Source organism: Idiotropiscis lumnitzeri, unplaced genomic scaffold (assembly GCF_059441095.1).
Source record: "Idiotropiscis lumnitzeri isolate Australia: NSW breed Sydney's pygmy pipehorse unplaced genomic scaffold, RoL_Ilum_1.0 HiC_scaffold_202, whole genome shotgun sequence".
Lineage (NCBI taxonomy): Eukaryota > Metazoa > Chordata > Actinopteri > Syngnathiformes > Syngnathidae > Idiotropiscis > Idiotropiscis lumnitzeri.
The window spans coordinates 92,880-114,707 of NW_028283740.1; positions in this window are offsets into that span (position 1 = coordinate 92,880).

The window sequence follows — 21,828 nt, forward strand, 5'->3', positions numbered from 1 at the left end:
AGGAAGTGAGTTATGAATTTTTGAAAGTCCGACTTTTGCCCTTTTTTGCATGTTTACAGGGGTCATTCTTTTGCACCCTGATCCTAAAGGCTTCATCTGATTGCCTTAAAGTTCTGTCTGGAGCATCTTAAGACCTGGGACAAACACTGGGGCTAAAATTTTTTGTTTCCGAAATACTATATGACGGGGGCGGGGCTTCAAAGTTTTCACTTAAGATTTCCTTCGCCGCAATGGACAAAATGCTTAATAACTCTCCTGCACGTGCTGCTAAAAATCCAAAACTTCACATGTACATAAAGAGTCGGTACCTGAAGACATCTATATGTTTATATTCAGTTATACACCTTGCGCCAATCAATATAAATTTTTACATTTTGACGTACTGCACGGTGCCCTTTTAACGAATCCGATTGAAAATTGGCTAGAAAAGACTCAAGACATTGATCTTACTCTATCCCTATTTTTATGACTTTCCTTCAAAGGGCGTGGCTATTACGGTGCCGCAGAGTCTGATTATTCTCCGTGGCAACAAAAGTTCCTGCAAAATGATTCAGATGATCCATCTTCTGGAAATCTTTCACATTTGAGGATATTCAGGCCCTGAAGACGGCTGCCAACTTATTTTTGATCGCAGTGGTAGCGCCACCAACTGGTTAAAACAAATACAAATTATTTTCGTTGATGTTTTTCTCCGGGCAGGTTAACAAAATCTACCTTATATTTGCTCGGATGAGTGTTTAGGCCTTGAGCATGTCACAATACGAAAGTCTTTCGCCTTCTTCAGAGTGTCACATGATGGTGTCTTGTGACCCGTCTTTATCAGTTGATGTTCCATGAGGGCGTGACTTACCTGTCACAAGAATGAAGGCAAGTCACGCCCCCCGCTGTCCGTTCACTCCGCCAAGATGCTGGTCCAGGTGGTAGAGAGGATGAAGGCTCCCTTGTCTCTGTTCATGGTTTTTATGCCTCGCTTGCAGATCTCAATGGCCTCTCTGATCCAGCGCTGTTGTTTGTTCTCTTCTGTGCGGATGACCCTGCCCTTCTCCCGGTCCATGATGTGGTTTTCCCTTTTGCAGTGGTCAGTGATTGCTGATTTGTAATGTTCATGTTGTGCTTGTTCTTTTACTGCTCTGATTTTTTCATTTTTTTGACAGGTAAGTCACACCCTCATGGAACATCAGCTCAAGACACCATCATGCGACACTCTGAAGAAGGCGAAAGACTCGCCGAAACATGTCAGGTAAAAAATTAACCTAAAACATAATTGTCTGCTTTTAATGAATCAGTCAAATATCAATAATAAGAAGACAAAATGAACCTAATACAAATAAATGAATGCTTAATAACTCCCCTGCACATGCTCCTAAAAATCCAAACCTTCACCTGTAAATAAAACGTCCCGACCTGAAGACATCTTAATGTTATTATTTTGTTATACACACAGTGCCGCCAAGTGGAATCAAAAATGTGTTTTTATTTTAATTTTCACGTACTGCACGGTGCCCTTTTGACGAATCCGACTGAAAATTAGTCAGAAAAGACTCAAGACAATGATCTTACTCTCTGCCGAATTTTGTGACGTTTTGGCAAAAGGCGTGGCTATTAAGGTGCTGAAAAGTCCGATTGTACTCTGTGGCAACAAAAGCTCCGGCAACATGACTCAGATGATCCTATCTTCTCGAAGTTGTACACATTTGAGGATACTTCAGCCCTGAAGACATCTACCAACTTATTTTACATCGTAGTAGTAGCGCCACCAACTGGTAAAAGCTAATACAAGTTATTTTCTTGGATGTTTTTCTCCGTGCAACTCAACAAGGTCGCCCTCATATATGCTCGGATGACTGTTTCGGCCATGAGGATGTCACAATACGAAATTCGTCCTTTTTCGTGAAAAGTTGTGGGAGTGGCATTGCACTGTTCGGCAATAAAACAAAGCTGATTATGAGGTTCTAAATATGAACGACAACTCGTAAAACTTTACACACACATCAGGCCGAGCAAATTTATCAATATTTTATACGTTAGTTGTGCAGCTTTTTTTAAATGGCTCGCCATGGCCCTCGAGAAATGTTAAAAAAAAGCAGCTCTGGTTGAGTGTTTCACCTCGCTTTTTGTAAATTTTATGGAGTACAGTGAACCCTCGGTTATCGCGGTTAATGGGGACCGAGACCACCCGCGAAAACTGAAAATCCGCGAAGTAGCGGCGCACCTTCAAAAATGCTTAAAAAAAATATACAATATATATAATAAATATATATATATATATATATATATATATATATATATATATATATATATATATATACGGGGAGAGAGAGAGTGAAATTCATGTTATAACAAAAAAAACAAATTATTATTAAAACGTATTATTTTTTTATTCCCCAGCCATTCTTTTTGTATTTATTTAATTACTCCGACTTTTACCTGCTGGTACGCCGTCCGGTGTGCCCTGTGAAATGAAAGGTAGCATTCTTTATTTATTTATTCATTTATTCATTCATAACTGACAGCCTCGCGCTCCGCTCGTGCCCGGGCAGAAGAGGTGCTCCAATTCGGCTTAACTGTGACACACGCCCGCCCTCCTCCCCCGGAGCTTCCATTCGGTTAAACTTAGGGGCCGCTTGGCACCGCCGTGCCCGGGGAAGGTGCTCCTCTTCGGCTTACTGTGACGCGAGCATGCCCTCCTCCTCCGGAGCTTCCATTCGGTTAAACTTAGGGGCCGCTTGGAACCGCCCGTGCCCGGGGAAGGTGCTCCTCTTCGGCTTACTGTGACGCGAGCATGCCCTCCTCCTCCGGAGCTTCCATTCGGTTAAACTTAGGGGCCGCTTGGAACCGCCCGTGCCCGAGGAAGGTGCTCCTCTTCGGCTTACTGTGACGCGAACATGCCCTCCTCCTCCGGAGCTTCCATTCGGTTAAACTTCGGGGCCGCTTGGCACCGCCCGTGCCCGGGGAAGGTGCTCCTCTACGGCTTAACTGCCACACACGCCGGCCGGAGCTCTGGTACGGTCCGAACCGCGCGAAACGTCGCCACCGATCGTGTCCGGGGGAACGTGCTCTTCTTCGTCCACTCTCCTCTTCGCCCACGTTCTTCTTCGGCGCACGCCGGCCGTCTAACCGCTCCAGCGCCCCGTCGTGCCGCTTGGCGAAACTACAATGCCCCCGAATATTTTTTAGACCCGCGAAGCACTGAACCCGCGAAAGGTGAACCGCGAAGTAGCGAGGGTTCACTGTATGTATAAGACCAAGACCTACAAAAAAGTCTCTTGGAGCAATGAGCTAGGTTTTACAGGAAGTCGGCCATTTTGAATTTACTTAAAAGGGGGTGGGTCACCACAATGGACTTTGTGTAGAAATTATTATTGGGGCCCGAGCAGCGACCGCGGCGAGGTCCCTATTGTTTTTGTAGAAAATATTATTACTTTTATTATTATTATTATTATTATTATTATTATTAGGGCCTGAGCAGCGACCGCTGCGAAGTCCCTATTGTTTTTGTAGAAATTAGTATTATTATTATTTTTCCGATTGTTCGATCGCATTTTTGACCCCCGAAACATGCACAAAAACTCACCAAACTTGGCAGTCTCATCGGGCATGGCGAAAAATTTTATATTTTTTAACGTCTAATATGAACAGGAAGTGAGTTATGAATTTTTGAAAGTCCGACTTTTGCCCTTTTTTGCATGTTTACAGGGGTCATTCTTTTGCACCCTGATCCTAAAGGCTTCATCTGATTGCCTTAAAGTTCTGTCTGGAGCATCTTAAGACCTGGGACAAACACTGGGGCTAAAATTTTTTGTTTCCGAAATACTATATGACGGGGGCGGGGCTTCAAAGTTTTCACTTAAGATTTCCTTCGCCGCAATGGACAAAATGCTTAATAACTCTCCTGCACATGCTGCTAAAAATCCAAAACTTCACATGTACATAAAGAGTCGGTACCTGAAGACATCTATATGTTTATATTCAGTTATACACCTTGCGCCAATCAATATCAATTTTTACATTTTGACGTACTGCACGGTGCCCTTTTAACGAATCCGATTGAAAATTGGCTAGAAAAGACTCAAGACATTGATCTTACTCTATCCCTATTTTTATGACTTTCCCTCAAAGGGCGTGGCTATTACGGTGCCGCAGATTCTGATTATTCTCCGTGGCAACAAAAGTTCCTGCAAAATGATTCAGATGATCCATCTTCTGGAAATCTTTCACATTTGAGGATATTCAGGCCCTGAAGACGGCTGCCAACTTATTTTTGATCGCAGTGGTAGTGCCACCAACTGGTTAAAACAAATACAAATTATTTTTGTTGATGTTTTTCTCCGGGCAAGTGAACAAAATCTACCTTATATTTGCTCGGATGAGTGTTTAGGCCTTGAGCATGTCACAATACGAAAGTCTTTCGCCTTCTTCAGAGTGTCACATGATGCTGTCTTGTGACCCGTCTTTATCAGCTGATGTTCCATGAGGGCGTGACTTACCTGTCACAAGAATGAAGGCAAGTCACGCCCCCCGCTGTCCGTTCACTCCGCCAAGATGCTGGTCCAGGTGGTAGAGAGGATGAAGGCTCCCTTGTCTCTGTTCATGGTTTTTATGCCTCGCTTGCAGATCTCAATGGCCTCTCTGATCCAGCGCTGTTGTTTGTTCTCTTCTGTGCGGATGACCCTGCCCTTCTCCAGGTCCATGATGTGGTTTTCCCTTTTGCAGTGGTCAGTGATTGCTGATTTGTAATGTTCATGTTGTGCTTGTTCTTTTACTGCTCTGATTTTTTTCATTTTTTTGACAGGTAAGTCACACCCTCATGGAACATCAGCTCAAGACACCATCATGCGACACTCTGAAGAAGGCGAAAGACTCGCCGAAACATGTCAGGTAAAAAATTAACCTAAAACATAATTGTCTGCTTTTAATGAATCAGTCAAATATCAATAATAAGAAGACAAAATGAACCTAATACAAATAAATGAATGCTTAATAACTCCCCTGCACATGCTCCTAAAAATCCAAACCTTCACCTGTAAATAAAACGTCCCGACCTGAAGACATCTTAATGTTATTATTTTGTTATACACACAGTGCCGCCAAGTGGAATCAAAAATTTGTTTTTATTTTAATTTTCACGTACTGCACGGTGCCCTTTTGACGAATCCGACTGAAAATGAGTCAGAAAAGACTCAAGACAATGATCTTACTCTCTGCCGAATTTTGTGACGTTTTGGCAAAAGGCGTGGCTATTAAGGTGCTGAAAAGTCCGATTGTACTCTGTGGCAACAAAAGCTCCGGCAACATGACTCAGATGATCCTATCTTCTCGAAGTTGTACACATTTGAGGATACTTCAGCCCTGAAGACATCTACCAACTTATTTTACATCGTAGTAGTAGCGCCACCAACTGGTAAAAGCTAATACAAGTTATTTTCTTGGATGTTTTTCTCCGTGCAACTCAACAAGGTCGCCCTCATATATGCTCGGATGACTGTTTCGGCCATGAGGATGTCACAATACGAAATTCGTCCTTTTTCATGAAAAGTTGTGGGAGTGGCATTGCACTGTTCGTCAATAAAACAAAGCTGATTATGAGGTTCTAAATATGAACGACAACTCGTAAAACTTTACACACACATCAGGCCGAGCAAATTTATCAATATTTTATACGTTAGTTGTGCAGCTTTTTTGAAATGGCTCGCCATGGCCCTCGAGAAATGTTAAAAAAAGCAGCTCTGGTTGAGTGTTTCACCTCGCTTTTTGTAAATTTTATGGAGTACAGTGAACCCTCGGTTATCGCGGTTAACGGGGACCGAGACCACCCGCGAAAACTGAAAATCCGCGAAGTAGCGGCGCACCTTCAAAAATGCTTAAAAAAATATACAATATATATAATAAATATATATATATATATATATATACGGGGAGAGAGAGAGTGAAATTCATGTTATAACAAAAAAACCAAATTATTATTAAAACGTATTATTTTTTTATTCCCCAGCCATTCTTTTTGTATTTATTTAATTACTCCGACTTTTACCTGCTGGTACGCCGTCCGGTGTGCCCTGTGAAATGAAAGGTGGCATTCTTTATTTATTTATTCATTTATTCATTCATAACTGACAGCCTCGCGCTCCGCTCGTGCCCGGGCAGAAGAGGTGCTCCAATTTGGCTTAACTGTGACACACGCCCGCCCTCCTCCCCCGGAGCTTCCATTCGGTTAAACTTAGGGGCCGCTTGGCACCGCCCGTGCCCGGGGAAGGTGCTCCTCTTCGGCTTACTGTGACGCGAGCATGCCCTCCTCCTGCGGAGCTTCCATTCGGTTAAACTTAGGGGCCGCTTGGAACCGCCCGTGCCCGGGGAAGGTGCTCCTCTTCGGCTTACTGTGACGCGAGCATGCCCTCCTCCTCCGGAGCTTCCATTCGGTTAAACTTAGGGGCCGCTTGGCACCGCCCGTGCCCGGGGAAGGTGCTCCTCTACGGCTTAACTGCCACGCACGCCGGCCGGAGCTCTGGTACGGTCCGAACCGCGCGAAACGTCGCCACCGATCGTGTCCGGGGGAACGTGCTCTTCTTCGTCCACTCTCCTCTTCGCCCACGCTCTTCTTCGGCGCACGCCGGCCGTCTAACCGCTCCAGCGCCCCGTCGTGCCGCTCGGCGAAACTACAATGCCCCCGAATATTTTTTAGACCCGCGAAGCACTGAACCCGCGAAAGGTGAACCGCGAAGTAGCGAGGGTTCACTGTATGTATAAGACCAAGACCTACAAAAAAGTCTCTTGGAGCAATGAGCTAGGTTTTACAGGAAGTCGGCCATTTTGAATTTACTTAAAAGGGGGCGGGTCACCACAATGGACTTTGTGTAGAAATTATTATTGGGGCCCGAGCAGCGACCGCGGCGAGGTCCCTATTGTTTTTGTAGAAAATATTATTACTTTTATTATTATTATTATTAGGGCCTGAGCAGCGACCGCTGCGAAGTCCCTATTGTTTTTGTAGAAATTATTATTATTATTATTTTTCCGATTGTTCGATCGCATTTTTGACCCCCGAAACATGCACAAAAACTCACCAAACTTGGCAGTCTCATCGGGCATGGCGAAAAATTTGTTATTTTAACGTCTAATATGAACAGGAAGTGAGTTATGAATTTTTGAAAGTCCGACTTTTGCCCTTTTTTGCATGTTTACAGGGGTCATTCTTTTGCACCCTGATCCTAAAGGCTTCATCTGATTGCCTTAAAATTCTGTCTGTAGCATCTGAAGACCTGGGACAAACACTGGGGCTAAAATTTTTTGTTTCCGAAATACTATATGACGGGGGCGGGGCTTCAAAGTTTTCACTTAAGATTTCCTTCGCCGCAATGGACAAAATGCTTAATAACTCTCCTGCACATGCTGCTAAAAATCCAAAACTTCACATGTACATAAAAAGTCTGTACCTGAAGACATCTATATGTTTATATTCAGTTATACACCTTGCGCCAATCAATATCATTTTTTACATTTTGACTTACTGCACGGTGCCCTTTTAACGAATCTGATTGAAAATTGGCTAGAAAAGACTCAAGACATTGATCTTACTCTATCCCTATTTTTGTGACTTTCCTTCGAAGGGCGTGGCTATTACGGTGCCGCAGAGTCTGATTATTCTCCGTGGCAACAAAAGTTCCTGCAAAATGATTCAGATGATCCATCTTCTCGAAATTTTTCACATTTGAGGATATTCAGGCCCTGAAGACGGCTGCCAACTTATTTTTGATCGCAGTGGTAGCGCCACCAACTGGTTAAAACAAATACAAATTATTTTCGTTGATGTTTTTCTCCGGGCAGGTGAACAAAATCTACCTTATATTTGCTCGGATGAGTGTTTAGGCCTTGAGCATGTCACAATACGAAAGTCTTTCGCCTTCTTCAGAGTGTCACATGATGCTGTCTTGTGACCCGTCTTTATCAGCTGATGTTCCATGAGGGCGTGACTTACCTGTCACAAGAATGAAGGCAAGTCACGCCCCCGCTGTCCGTTCACTCCGCCAAGATGCTGGTCCAGGTGGTAGAGAGGATGAAGGCTCCCTTGTCTCTGTTCATGGTTTTTATGCCTCGCTTGCAGATCTTCTCAATGGCCTCTCTGATCCAGCGCTGTTGTTTGTTCTCTTCTGTGCGGATGACCCTGCCCTTCTCCCGGTCCATGATGTAGTTTTCCCTTTTGCAGTGGTCAGTGATTGCTGATTTGTAATGTTCATGTTGTGCTTGTTCTTTTACTGCTCTGATTTTTTTCATTTTTTTGACAGGTAAGTCACACCCTCATGGAACATCAGCTCAAGACACCATCATGCGACACTCTGAAGAAGGCGAAAGACTCGCCGAAAGATGTCAGGTAAAAAATTAACCTAAAACATAATTGTCTGCTTTTAATGAATCAGTCAAATATCAATAATAAGAAGACAAAATGAACCTAATACAAATAAATGAATGCTTAATAACTCCCCTGCACATGCTCCTAAAAATCCAAACCTTCACCTGTAAATAAAACGTCCCGACCTGAAGACATCGTAATGTTATTATTTTGTTATACACACAGTGCCGCCAAGTGGAATCAAAAATTTGTTTTTATTTTAATTTTCACGTACTGCACGGTGCCCTTTTGACGAATCCGACTGAAAATTAGTCAGAAAAGACTCAAGACAATGATCTTACTCTCTGCCGAATTTTGTGACGTTTTGGCAAAAGGCGTGGCTATTAAGGTGCTGAAAAGTCCGATTGTACTCTGTGGCAACAAAAGCTCCGGCAACATGACTCAGATGATCCTATCTTCTCGAAGTTGTACACATTTGAGGATACTTCAGCCCTGAAGACATCTACCAACTTATTTTACATCGTAGTAGTAGCGCCACCAACTGGTAAAAGCTAATACAAGTTATTTTCTTGGATGTTTTTCTCCGTGCAACTCAACAAGGTCGCCCTCATATATGCTCGGATGACTGTTTCGGCCATGAGGATGTCACAATACGAAATTCGTCCTTTTTCGTGAAAAGTTGTGGGAGTGGCATTGCACTGTTCGGCAATAAAACAAAGCTGATTATGAGGTTCTAAATATGAACGACAACTCGTAAAACTTTACACACACATCAGGCCGAGCAAATTTATCAATATTTTATACGTTAGTTGTGCAGCTTTTTTGAAATGGCTCGCCATGGCCCTCGAGAAATGTTAAAAAAAGCAGCTCTGGTTGAGTGTTTCACCTCGCTTTTTGTAAATTTTATGGAGTACAGTGAACCCTCGGTTATCGCGGTTAATGGGGACCGAGACCACCCGCGAAAACTGAAAATCCGCGAAGTAGCGGCGCACCTTCAAAAATGCTTAAAAAAAATATACAATATATATAATATATATATATATATATATATATATATATATATATATATATATATATATATATATATATATATATATATATATATATACGGGGAGAGAGAGAGTGAAATTCATGTTATAACAAAAAAACCAAATTATTATTAAAACGTATTATTTTTTTATTCCCCAGCCATTCTTTTTGTATTTATTTAATTACTCCGACTTTTACCTGCTGGTACGCCGTCCGGTGTGCCCTGTGAAATGAAAGGTGGCATTCTTTATTTATTTATTCATTTATTCATTCATAACTGACAGCCTCGCGCTCCGCTCGTGCCCGGGCAGAAGAGGTGCTCCAATTTGGCTTAACTGTGACACACGCCCGCCCTCCTCCCCCGGAGCTTCCATTCGGTTAAACTTAGGGGCCGCTTGGCACCGCCCGTGCCCGGGGAAGGTGCTCCTCTTCGGCTTACTGTGACGCGAGCATGCCCTCCTCCTCCGGAGCTTCCATTCGGTTAAACTTAGGGGCCGCTTGGAACCGCCCGTGCCCGGGGAAGGTGCTCCTCTACGGCTTAACTGCCACGCACGCTGGCCGGAGCTCTGGTACGGTCCGAACCGCGCGAAACGTCGCCACCGATCGTGTCCGGGGGAACGTGCTCTTCTTCGTCCACTCTCCTCTTCGCCCACGCTCTTCTTCGGCGCACGCCGGCCGTCTAACCGCTCCAGCGCCCCGTTGTGTCGCTCGGCGAAACTACAATGCCCCCGAATATTTTTTAGACCCGCGAAGCACTGAACCCGCGAAAGGTGAACCGCGAAGTAGCGAGGGTTCACTGTATGTATAAGACCAAGACCTACAAAATAGTCTCTTGGAGCAATGAGCTAGGTTTTACAGGAAGTCGGCCATTTTGAATTTACTTAAAAGGGGGCGGGTCACCACAATGGACTTTGTGTAGAAATTATTATTGGGGCCCGAGCAGCGACCGCGGCGAGGTCCCTATTGTTTTTGTAGAAATTGTTATTAGGGCCCGAGCTGCGACGGCTGCGAGGTCCCTATTGTTTTTGTAGAAAATATTATTACTTTTATTATTATTATTATTATTATTATTATTAGGGCCTGAGCAGCGACCACCTTGCACCACCCAGTGGTGACAAAAATTATAATTTTTTACATTTTGACGTACTGCACGGTGCCCTTTTAACGAATCTGATTGAAAATTGGCCAAAAATGACTTTAGACATTGATCTTGTTGAATCCTTTTGGGCAATTTATCGATACTCATAGTGGTGTCTTTGAAAAAGGTACCGATGACGCGCTGGTCCAATGATCAGCATCTCGGTTTTATCTGAGTTAAGACGCAAAAAATTGAAAGACATTCATAGTTTAATTTCGGCAAGGCATGCCTCTAATTTATAGCAATCACACGGATTCGTTATATCCAACGGCATGTATAATTGCGTATCATCAGCATAACAATGAAAACTAATGTTATATTTCCGTATAATATCACCAAGCGGTAGCATCTAGTACCAATCCCTGCGGAACTCCGCGTGTGATCTTACAAAGATCAGAAGTCGCATTGCCATGAATTACACGGTGCCTCCTCTCCGACAGATACGAATTAAACCAAGAAAGCGCTGAACCTGAAATGCCAACACAAGTTTCAAGGCGTTTTAATAATATGTTATGATCAAGTGTCAAAAGCGGCGCCAAGATCGAGTAAGAGTAATACAGTGAACCCTCGGTTATCGCGGTTAATGGGGACCGAGACCACCCGCGAAAACTGAAAATCCGCGAAGTAGCGGCGCACCTTCAAAAATGCTTAAATTATATATATATATATATATATATATATATATATACGGGTAGAGAGAGAGAGAGTGAAATTCATGTTATAACAAAAAAAAATTATTATTAAAACTTCTTATTTTTTTATTCCCCAGCCATTATTTTTGTATTTATTCAATTACTTATTTTTGTATTTATTTAATTACTTCGACTTTTAACTTCTGGTACGCCGTCCGGTGTGCCCTGTGAATGTTATGATCCTCCAGCAGAGCTGGAGGATTGAGCAGGACTCTCCAAACGCAGACACAAGTAGGATAACAATCCGACGCCAGGTAGTCAGTGTAGGTGGTAGTGAGTGTAATCAGTGAGTGAATGGGAATCCGGTGCGGGGCTGGTGGGCGCGTCTCGCAGCAGCTGACCGCATGGCGCGAGACGATCGCTGGAGGAACGCCCACACAGCTGAAAAAACAAAAACACACGCGGCATGACAGGCACGGATCATGCCAGTGAAATGAAAGGTGGCATTCTTCATTTATTTATTTATTCATTTATTCATTCATAACTGACAGCCTCGCGCTCCGCTCGTGCCCGGGGGGAAGAGGTGCTCCTCTTCGGCTTAACTGTGACGCGAGCATGCCCTCCTCCTCCGGAGCTTCCATTCGGTTAAACTTAGGGGCCGCTTGACACCGCCCGTGCCCGGGGAAGGTGCTCCTCTTCGGCTTAACTGTGACGCGAGCATGCCCTCCTCCTCCGTAGCTTCCATTCGGTAAAACCTGATTGGAAAGGTTCAAATTGATTATTACTAGTCATATATTCATTAAGTTTTTCAAGATTTTTGCAATAAACGGAAGATTTGAAACCGGTCTATAGTTGTTGAGACTCTCTGGGTCGAGGTTTGGTTGCTTAAGTAGCGGTCGCATAATGGCGGTCCTAAAGCTGCTGGTACTATACCCGTGGTAAGTGATAGATTAATAATATTTAAGACAGACGGTCCTAGGGTCATAAACAGTTCTTTAATTAGTTTGCCAGGAAGCGGATCGAGCACACAAGTTGTCGGTTTTGCCCCACTAACCAATTTTGTTTGGCTTTCAAGAGATACTTTTTTAAATTGAGATAAGGTTATCGGACAGTTATCAGCCCTAATGTCCCTATTAACACCATTTATGACGGAATTCAACGGAATTGTAAGAACAGTGTCTTTAATCTCATCACGAATACACTCAATCTTCTGAGTAAAGAATTGCATGAAATCGTGAGCTGAATAGGAAGAGCTATCCGAGGTTGGTTGCTGTTGCGTTAGCATTGCTACAGTAGCAAATAAATATTTAGGGTTGTTTTTATGTAAAACAATTAATCTAGAGTAATAATTAGTTTTGGCTAGATTGAGCGCTTCCTTGTATAAACTAGCGCACCATGCCTGACGGAAGACCTCCAGTTTGGTCGCACGCCATTTGCGCTCAAGCTTCCTACAAGAATCGTTTCAGTATGCGTGTTTCCTCATAAAACCACGGAGTCAGCCTCTTTGGACAAGTTTTAGTTTTTAAAGGTGCGACGGAGTCAGGCGCATTTAACAGAGCGACATTAAAGTTGTTTGTAAGATCATCAATCGTACCAATATAATTAGGAAACGAATCGGTTACTAAAGGGAGTAGCTCAGAGAGCGCAGCGGTGGTTAAGGAGCTAATGTTGCGGCTGCTATAGCTTTGATCATGGTCAGAACGATGGCAATGCGCCAAGACTTCAAATTTGATTAAGTAATGGTCAGCTATAGCACTAGTATATGGTAATACAATTATTTTTGAGGATGCTAAGCCCCGGGTTAATACCAAATCTAACGTGTTACCATTTATATGCGTTGCTTCATCTATTATTTGCATGAAACCAAACATATCAATTATTGTCCGAAACGCCACGGTAAGTGGTTCCGACGGGAGATTCATATGAATGTTGAAGTCGCCCATGATATATTATCCGCATGAGTTACCAAATCAGCCACAAATTCAGAAAATTCATCTAAAAAGCCTGAGTAAGAGCCAGGGGGACGGTAAAAAACGGCAAGATAAAACGGCAGTGCGGCCGTGGATCGCATAATGAGAACTTCAAATGTTTTGAAGGAATTGCTAGGACGAGGACTAAGTTTTAGATTAAATTCGGAAATGAGGGCTACACCCCCATCTTTCTCATCATTGCCTCTCGCAGGCAAGGGGCCAGAGACAATTACTCGACTCAGACTCATCTTTCTGGCGAGATCACAAGTCCTTGCTATGTTTTTTCTTTGTGATCTCTGATTGCTTCATCCTAGTTGTTGGAGCAGTTTTCTTTTGAGTAATGCAGTATGGCAACACCACCACTAGGGCAATTGATGACGTCAGCACTGGTTGCGTTCATCCATAAATAACAAATGCAGGACAGGTGGGGGAACGCTGGTCGGATACCGTTTTTCAACCGCACTTACTCAAGACGCATTATTTATGTACAAACTGGAAGATAGAAGATAGTATATTGTATTGATTACCGCATATGCGCGGATGTTTTTGATTTGAAGTTTGGAAGACCGTAGCCATTGATTTATTTATTTGATTTACTTGACTTCACGGCATGACATCTGGACTGAAATGACTACGATTAAGACTAACCCTTGACTGTTTGACGTGACATACATAACTACACATCAACATCAAGACCAGTGAAGCCGAGCGAACGTCATCGCAACTTCAACCCATGGTGAGTGAGTGCGCGTTAAAACTTTCTTTAGCCAGCGTATCATTGAAACGGCAGTAACACTAGTGTCATTGGAGCCGACGTGTATTACTATATCTGAATAGCTAGCGTTGTTTGCACTGCGCTGGTGTCTAGGTCTCTTGCGTGCTAGCTCCATAAGATTAGCTTCAATGTCGGGTGCTCTGGCCCCAGCAATACACATTCTGTGGTTGGATTTTCAAGCTTAATGTATCGAGTAATGGAGTCACCTTTCACTAAAGTGCGGGAGCCAGGAGACCGAGGTGGAATGGAACTGCTCTGTGTCTTAACAGGCTCAACGCGATTAGCAAGCCGTTTACGGCCAATGCTAACCGGTGCTGTCCGCCACATTTACGCTTACCACATTACTCTGCTCTAGCTGGCGGACACGTCCCTCCAGCAGGGAGAGTCTTTCCATGAGAATGGTGCAAGTGTTGCATGTGGTGGTGCACGAAACCATAGTTGCGTTTTCACTTACTTTTGATACATTGTATCTGATAGTCCCTTGCAGACTAACCATGTGTTGCACGTCATCGCCCAAACAGACTCTATTGTGAGCTACTTCTAATAATTTATTGACGTCCTATTTTGTTCTTCCAAATGTAGCAACCGATAATAATGTGCCCTTTTAAAGTTTTGACGTTTGTTTGAATTCGCCCTTGCTTATTGACTCTGATATTAAGGTCCAATTGTGTCAGTGTATCACGGCCTAATAAGTAAAACGCACGTTCATGTAGAACTGCTTCTCCACTTGCTTTTTTTGTTTGTTTTTTACGTCACGTGATCCTCCGTTGCTTTCACGACTGGTCCTGACAAATCACAAATTTCTTATCAAACTTGATTCTGTCTGTGTAAATTGTAATCGGTTTTCCTGGGTGGTTGACGGCAGTTTCGAGCAAAGTGGCCATGTTTCCTACAGTTGTAGCAGACGTCGTCTTTTGTTGGCAGGTGTCCTCTTCCTCTTCCACGTCCTTGGTAGAAGATCGGTGCTGACGGGGTGGTCGTGAGGCCCGCAGCCCATTTACGCATATTATCTTGGATTGGTGTGATTGTTTGGCAGGCCGCTTTGCATTCATCTCTTGTGGCAGGCTTCCCAGGGCGCTGTTGTCCACTTGTTGAGGCAATCCCGGCTCCTTTTCTCGCTGGCCCTCCTCCTCAGCTCTCTCACCCTGACTTCCTTTTTCACTGTCACTGTCTCTTTGATCCTCGGCTGGTGCATTTCCTCCTTTTTTTCTCGCTCCTGTTTCTTCGTCTTTCTTTATCTCCATATTAAGTACTTTCTGCTTCTTCTCTTAAACGTCTTTCACTCTCTTTCTAAATCAGCACACATCTTTCTTGGAGATGATAACCACCGGACTGCACCACTCCGACTTGGAAGGCTCAATGACTCCAAGCTTCAGCATTTCCTGGAGCTCCTTGGTTAGTCTCTCCACCAAGTGTTGCGGAACTCGGTAGGGGCGCTGACGAATTGGTAATCCTTCTTTGAGACGAATGACGTGTTCTACCACCGTCGTCTTCCCTGGGCTGGCGGAAAAAAGAGAAGGCACCGTCTTGAAAATTAAGCACATCTCTGTGACTTGCTTGGGTTTCCGACGTGCCAGTGCAGGCGCATCTGTCGTCGTCGAGGACTCCAGCTCTGCCTCGTCATCATCATCATCATCATCATCATTGTCGTCGTCCTCGTCCTTGTCGTCGTCGTCGTCCTCCTCCACCTTCCGCGCGAGTATGACCTCCTTTGGAGCCTGGTTTGAACGCTCCTTCCACTCTTTGAGGAGGTTCACATGATAAGTTTGTTTATTTTTTTTCTTCTCCGGATGGAAAATCTCATAGGTCACTGGACCCATCTTCCGGGTGACCTCATATGGCCCCTGCCACTTTACTAAAAGCTTGTTGTTGCATGTGGGGAGAAGCCGCAATACTTTTTGGCCGGGTTTAAACTCCCGGTGGCGAGCTTGCTGGTCATACCAGGTCTTCTGGCTTTTCTGGGCCTCCCGCAGGTTGACCTCTGCCTCCTACTGGTACCTGGCCAGTCTCTCCCTCATTTCCAGCACAAATTTCACCACCCCCCGATCACTTCACGTGGTGGAAGGTGCCTCCTAGGCCTTTCGGAGCAAGTCCAATGGCCCCTGAACCTCCCAAGCATGCAAGAGTTCAAAGGGAGAGAAACCTGTTGACGCCTGAGGAACTTCGCGATAGGCAAACAGCAAAAAGGGCAGCCACCGGTCCCAGTCTTTTCCAGTATCATCCACAAATTTCTGGAGCATCTTCTTTAAGGTCTGATTGAACCTTTCCACTAGTCCATCAGTCTATGGGTGGTATGGAGTGGTTTTGATGGCGGAGATGCCCAGTTGTTTGTTGAACAGTTGCATTAACCTTGAAGTGAAATTGGTTCCCTGGTCTGTTAGAATCTCATCTGGTATGCCAACTCTGGAAAGGAGTTGCACCAAGGCACAAAGTACTGCCGGAGCAGTGATTGTGCGCAATGGAAATGCCTCTGGGAAACGTGTGGCGTTGTCACACACTACACCACTGCTTTTTGTCAAAGGACCCACAATGTCCATAGCAATCCTGCGGAATGGAATGTGCAGCTTTTTTAAAATGGCTTGCCATGGCCCTCTAGAAATATTCAAAAACTTCAGCCCTGGTTGAGTGATTCACCTACTTTTTGTAAATTCGATGGAGTATGTATAAGGCCAAGACCTACAAAAAAGTCTCTTGGAGCCATGCGCTAGGTTTTACAGGAAGTCGGCCATTTTGAATTTACTTAAATGGGGGCGGTTCACCACAATGGACTAAATGCTTAAAAACTCCCCTGCTCATGCTCTAAAAAAATCCCAAACTTACCCTGTACATAAGGTGCTAACTTTGATAGGTAAGCTAAACTTTAGCCACAGTAGACGCGTCAGCGACTATGCAATCGGTGGGTGGCATTCATGAGAATCGGGATCGCTCAACATACAGATAATAAATAAAATCACTGTAACTGGAGGGATTGTAAACTGCTAAAGCAGGTACAACAAGCGGATCCAAAAAATTTCTGAGAGTTACCGGTGAGCAGTGGCAGCCAAACGTGCCAGCGTCCACCCAACCGGGAGTTGATTCAATATTCACAATATTTTATTATTTTGTCGTACAGTTGTTTAAAAATGGCTCGCTATCGCCCCCTAGAAAAAAAAAACAACAAAAAAAAACAGCCCCATATCTCTGTTTCACCAAACTGAAAATTTGATGAAGTGTGTACAAAGCCAAGACCTAATAAAAAGTCTCATGGAGCCGTATGCTAAATTGAACAGGAAGTCGGCCATTCTAAATTTATCAGAATCCGAAATCCTTTTATTGTCATTGTACAGTGTGCAACAAGATTAGGGAGCTCCCCTCTCCAGTGCAATACAACAATAATTTAATCAAATATATAAATTAGATAAATAAGAGAATAAATATTGTGATGGAAAATAGTATGAAATTGGAGAAATACAACACAATACGTCGCTGTTCAGCAAGGTAAGGGTGGTCGTGTGTGTGTGCATGTGTGTGAGAGTTCAGAATGGTGATGGCGCTCGGAAAGAAAATGTTTTTCAGTCTATTAGTCTTTGATTTGATGCACCTGTAGTGCCTGCCAACAAATTTACTTCAAACATTGACGAGGCTTTGAAAACAAAAGCTGCTCTAACTTTAACTACAAGCAAATTCCTCTTGAAGATTCCTCACGTTATTTCTCGGAAATATTTCACATTTCCAACGTGCCAGTACCCCAACGTTGTCCGGGTGGCGAGGGCCCTTTATAGCTGCTCGCAGCTCTAGTTTTTAATTAATTTTTTAAAATCAATGGTGATGACAGTGAAATATGTCTGGTCTGGTATCATGATAGCTGGAGGATATTTTGTCATGATATTTTAGTCAGGCCTGATAACAGTGATGTATGCTGATTTCAGGCTACTTTTATTTTGAAATGCCGTATCACATTTTGGTGGGACCGCAATTGATGGACAACTGGGGTTGTCTAGTGTCCCCCAAAATGGGTCTGATATCACGATAGCTCGAGGGTATTTTGAAATGATTATTTTAAAATCAGTGTTGATGACAATGAAATGTGCATATTTCAGGTGTTTTTTTTTTTATTGTGAAATTACACCAGATTTTGATGGGACCACTTTTGATGAACAGCTGGGGTCGTCGAGTGTCCAACAAAACTAGTCTGGTATTACGACAGCTCCAGCTCTTTTATTTTAAAATGCCTCCTTACATTTTGATGGGACTACTTTTGGTGGAAAGCTGTGTTGTCTAGTGTCCTCCAAACCTGGTTTGGTATTACCATAGCTAGAGGATATTTTTTAATGAAATTTTAAAGTCAGGCATGATGACAGTGAAATGTGCAGATTTCAGGCAACTTTTAGTTTGAAATTACAAATTAGATTTCAATGGGACCACTTTTTATGGACAGCTGGGGTAGTCTCGTGTCCCACAAAACTGGTCTGGTATCACGAAAGCTCGAGCTATGTTTTTTTTTAACTCAGTGGTGATGACCGTGAAATAAGCGAATTTCAGGCTACTTTTATTTTGAAGTGCCACATCACATTTTGATGTGACCACTTTTGGTGGACAGCTGGTGTGGTCTAGTATCCCCAGTCCTGGTTTGGTATCACGATAGTTTGAGGATATTTTTTAAAGATTTTTCTTTTAAATCAGTGTTGATCACAGTGCATATTTCAGGTGATTTTTTTATTTTGAAATGCCACATCAAATTTTGAAGTGACCACTTTTTGTGGACAACTGGGGTGGTCTGGTGTCCCGCAGAACTCGTCTGGTATCACGATAGCTTGAGGATTTTGTAATGATTTTAATTTTTTTAATCATTGGTGACGACAGACAAATAAGCAAATTTTCACGCTTTTATTTTTAAATATCCAATCAGATTTTGATGGGACCACATTTGTTTTTCCGGTTCCGTCGCCACGCGAGTGGCTACCTGCTAGAGCAGCACGGCTCACTATTTGAGCCTTTTTCGCGTGTTTTTCCCTTTACCCAGTTTTATTTATTTTACCTCATCGCAGCAATGGACATCCAAATTGCGGTGGTTTTATTGCTGCTGAGGGCTGTTTTTTGCGTGATCGTGTCCGGAGATGTCACTGGGAGCTACGGATCAATCGTTTACACAAGAGATCAGCTGTTAGCACTTCGTGCTAACCCCGTGCCGACTCCCGGAGCGAGACCCGATATCCCCCACGAGTTGAGGAGGAAGAGACGGGGGATGTCGCGCGGGGGCGAAACGCCAGGCAAAGAGGAGGCGTGACCACCCCGTCCTCCCGTCCGTTTTTATGGGAAATGTTAGATACCTTCCCAAGAAAATGGACGAGCTAACAGCGCTAACGCGGCACGAGAGGAACTTCCAATGAGCTAGCTTGCTGATGTTCACGGATTCATGGCTAACAGAGCTAACGCCGGACACCGTTGTGGAATTTGACGGCTTCCAAATACTACTTGCGGACAGGACACTGGAAAGCGGTAAGAGGAAAGAGGAGGGCTGGCTGTGTTTGTTAATGATAGATAGTGTAACCCTAGGCACATCACAGCTAAGGAGCAACTTTCCAGTCGGGACAATGAGCTGCTAGCTGTTAGCATGCGTCCATACTTGACAAGCATCGCGAGTTAACAAGGACGCGCACGTAACAGGTGCGTGAGTAAACTGCTTAAAACTTTGATCGTCATTCGGCTGACCTACAAATTGAGACGCTACAGTCAGTTTGACGTTTTTGTTTGCTTCATTGTGGATTGACATGGAGGAACAAGACAGTGGAAAGCGGACATTAAAAATGACGGAGAAAAGCTGTAGAAGATCACAAGCCTAAACGGATGCAGGCACGCAGCTGCAAATTTGCTCAATTGACCTCCATGCAACGTCAAATTGAACAATTGATGGAGGATGATGCAAATGTTGACGCTGTAAAAAACTGAGGTTCGTGTTTGCTTTAGCGGCATGGAGCAAGAATTTGTGGACCTCAATTCCGGTCTGCAAAATTTAAAGACTGAAGAGGATTTTGCCGATGACCAAAATAACTGGTTTGATCCAAAAAATGTAATTAATGGAAATGTGAGCAATGGAAGAAGGACGTTTTGAAACGTGCAGAGGAAGGATGCAATAAACAAATATCACCTGCTGATAGTAGATCTGCATCAACTAACTACACCCATAGAAGTAGAAGTAAAGAATCTAACAGACAGAAGCTCACTTCTGTCAACGTCTTCAATTAAATTAAAGGCTCAAATGGAACGAGCATGTTTAAAGGCAAAGGCTGCTGATTTACAACAAAGGTTGGCACTTGAGCAAGAAGAAGCTGCAATTAAAGCAAAGAAGGAAATGCATGCAATGCAAACGGCACTCCCTGAGTCTGATGCTAAATTGGATGTCTTGAGAAGATATGAAAATACCCAGGAGGATGGTATCCACATTCCTGATGAGTGTGTTACAATTTAAACAAGGAAAAACATTCAATTACCATCACAGCCTATCAGAGCAACAAGCAGTGTTGACCTGAAATGCTCCCACTTCGACTATTCCAATGGCTAGATTTCCACATCAGACAGAAAGTAGAGAACAACAGGGACATGTGCTTGATGGCCTTTGCCACGCAATCTCACAGCAAGCCAGTGTCGCAGAATACTTAGCAAAGAGTCAAAAAGCATCGCTTCTTCCCGAACTTTCCATTCCTACGTTTTACAGGCGACCCTCTGCATTATAAAACCTGTATAGGTGCCATTGAACATGGGATTGAAGGCCGTACAAGTGATAACCGTGATCATCTTCAATTTTAGCTGCAGTATACTAGTGAACAACCACATGAGTTGGTGAAGAGCTGCATCCATATGGAACCTCTGACAGGATATACCAAAGCAAAACAAATCTTGAAGGAGTTTTATGGTGATGACTTCATGATAGCAGAAGCATATTTAAAGGAAGCCATGGATTGGCCAACAATCAAGTCTGAAGATGGTGTTGCACTTCAGTCTTTCACATTATTCCTTATGGGCTGTTCGAACATAATGGCAGATGTTAATTACATGGAGGACTTGGACAACATGGCTAATATAAAGGCATTGGCAAACAAACTTCCATACAGACTTATAGAATCTTGGAGAAAATTTGCCTGCAATCTCCAAGAAAGAACAAATAGAAGAGTGAAGTTTAAGGATTTTGTTGACAAGCACGAAAGATTTCTATAAAACAGAAAACAAAATCACAACACACAGAAACAACAAAATCAAAGAAAGTCTTCACAACAGTCATTGTGCCCGCCAAGATGGAAAACAACAAAACCACCACGCCAAAGGCAGAACCTGTTTCAGTGGATGCTATTGCCAAACCATGTGCTAATTGTAATGGAGAGCAACACAGTCTCACAATTGGTAAGGAATTTAGGAGAAAGCATCACAAGGATAAGATTGACTTCTTGAGGAGCAAGGGTCTGTGTTTTGCATGTTTGATGCACGGTCGCATTAGCAGTTGCTGGAAACAAAAGCTTCAATGTCAAGAATGCTCTAGACTGCATCCTACAGCACTACACATTGTCCATAAACTTCTGCAAAGAAACAGCCTAAGACGATTGTGAATAGCAGTACCTATTAAGCGCCCTCGTACAAACAACAGAAACCTGGGGTGTCACTGGGGCCTGTAAATAGGACTGCATCCTTTCAATAATTCCGGTATGGGTCAAGGCACAAAAAGGAACCAAGACAGTGGCGACTTACTGTCCGGTTTAAAAATGCCCTGACGCCTTTTTTAGACTGAAATAACTTACTAAAGTTTTCGTTTTGTGCCATTCAGAATGGGAGAGGGAGCCAGGAGGTGAAACAGCCGTCTTGCCAGTTCAATCCCGCACACCCTCTGACTCTCACCCTCCGTTCTGCCTTTTTATTGAAACTAACTCATCAATAACTAATCACCAGAAGACAGAAAAGCATCAACAACT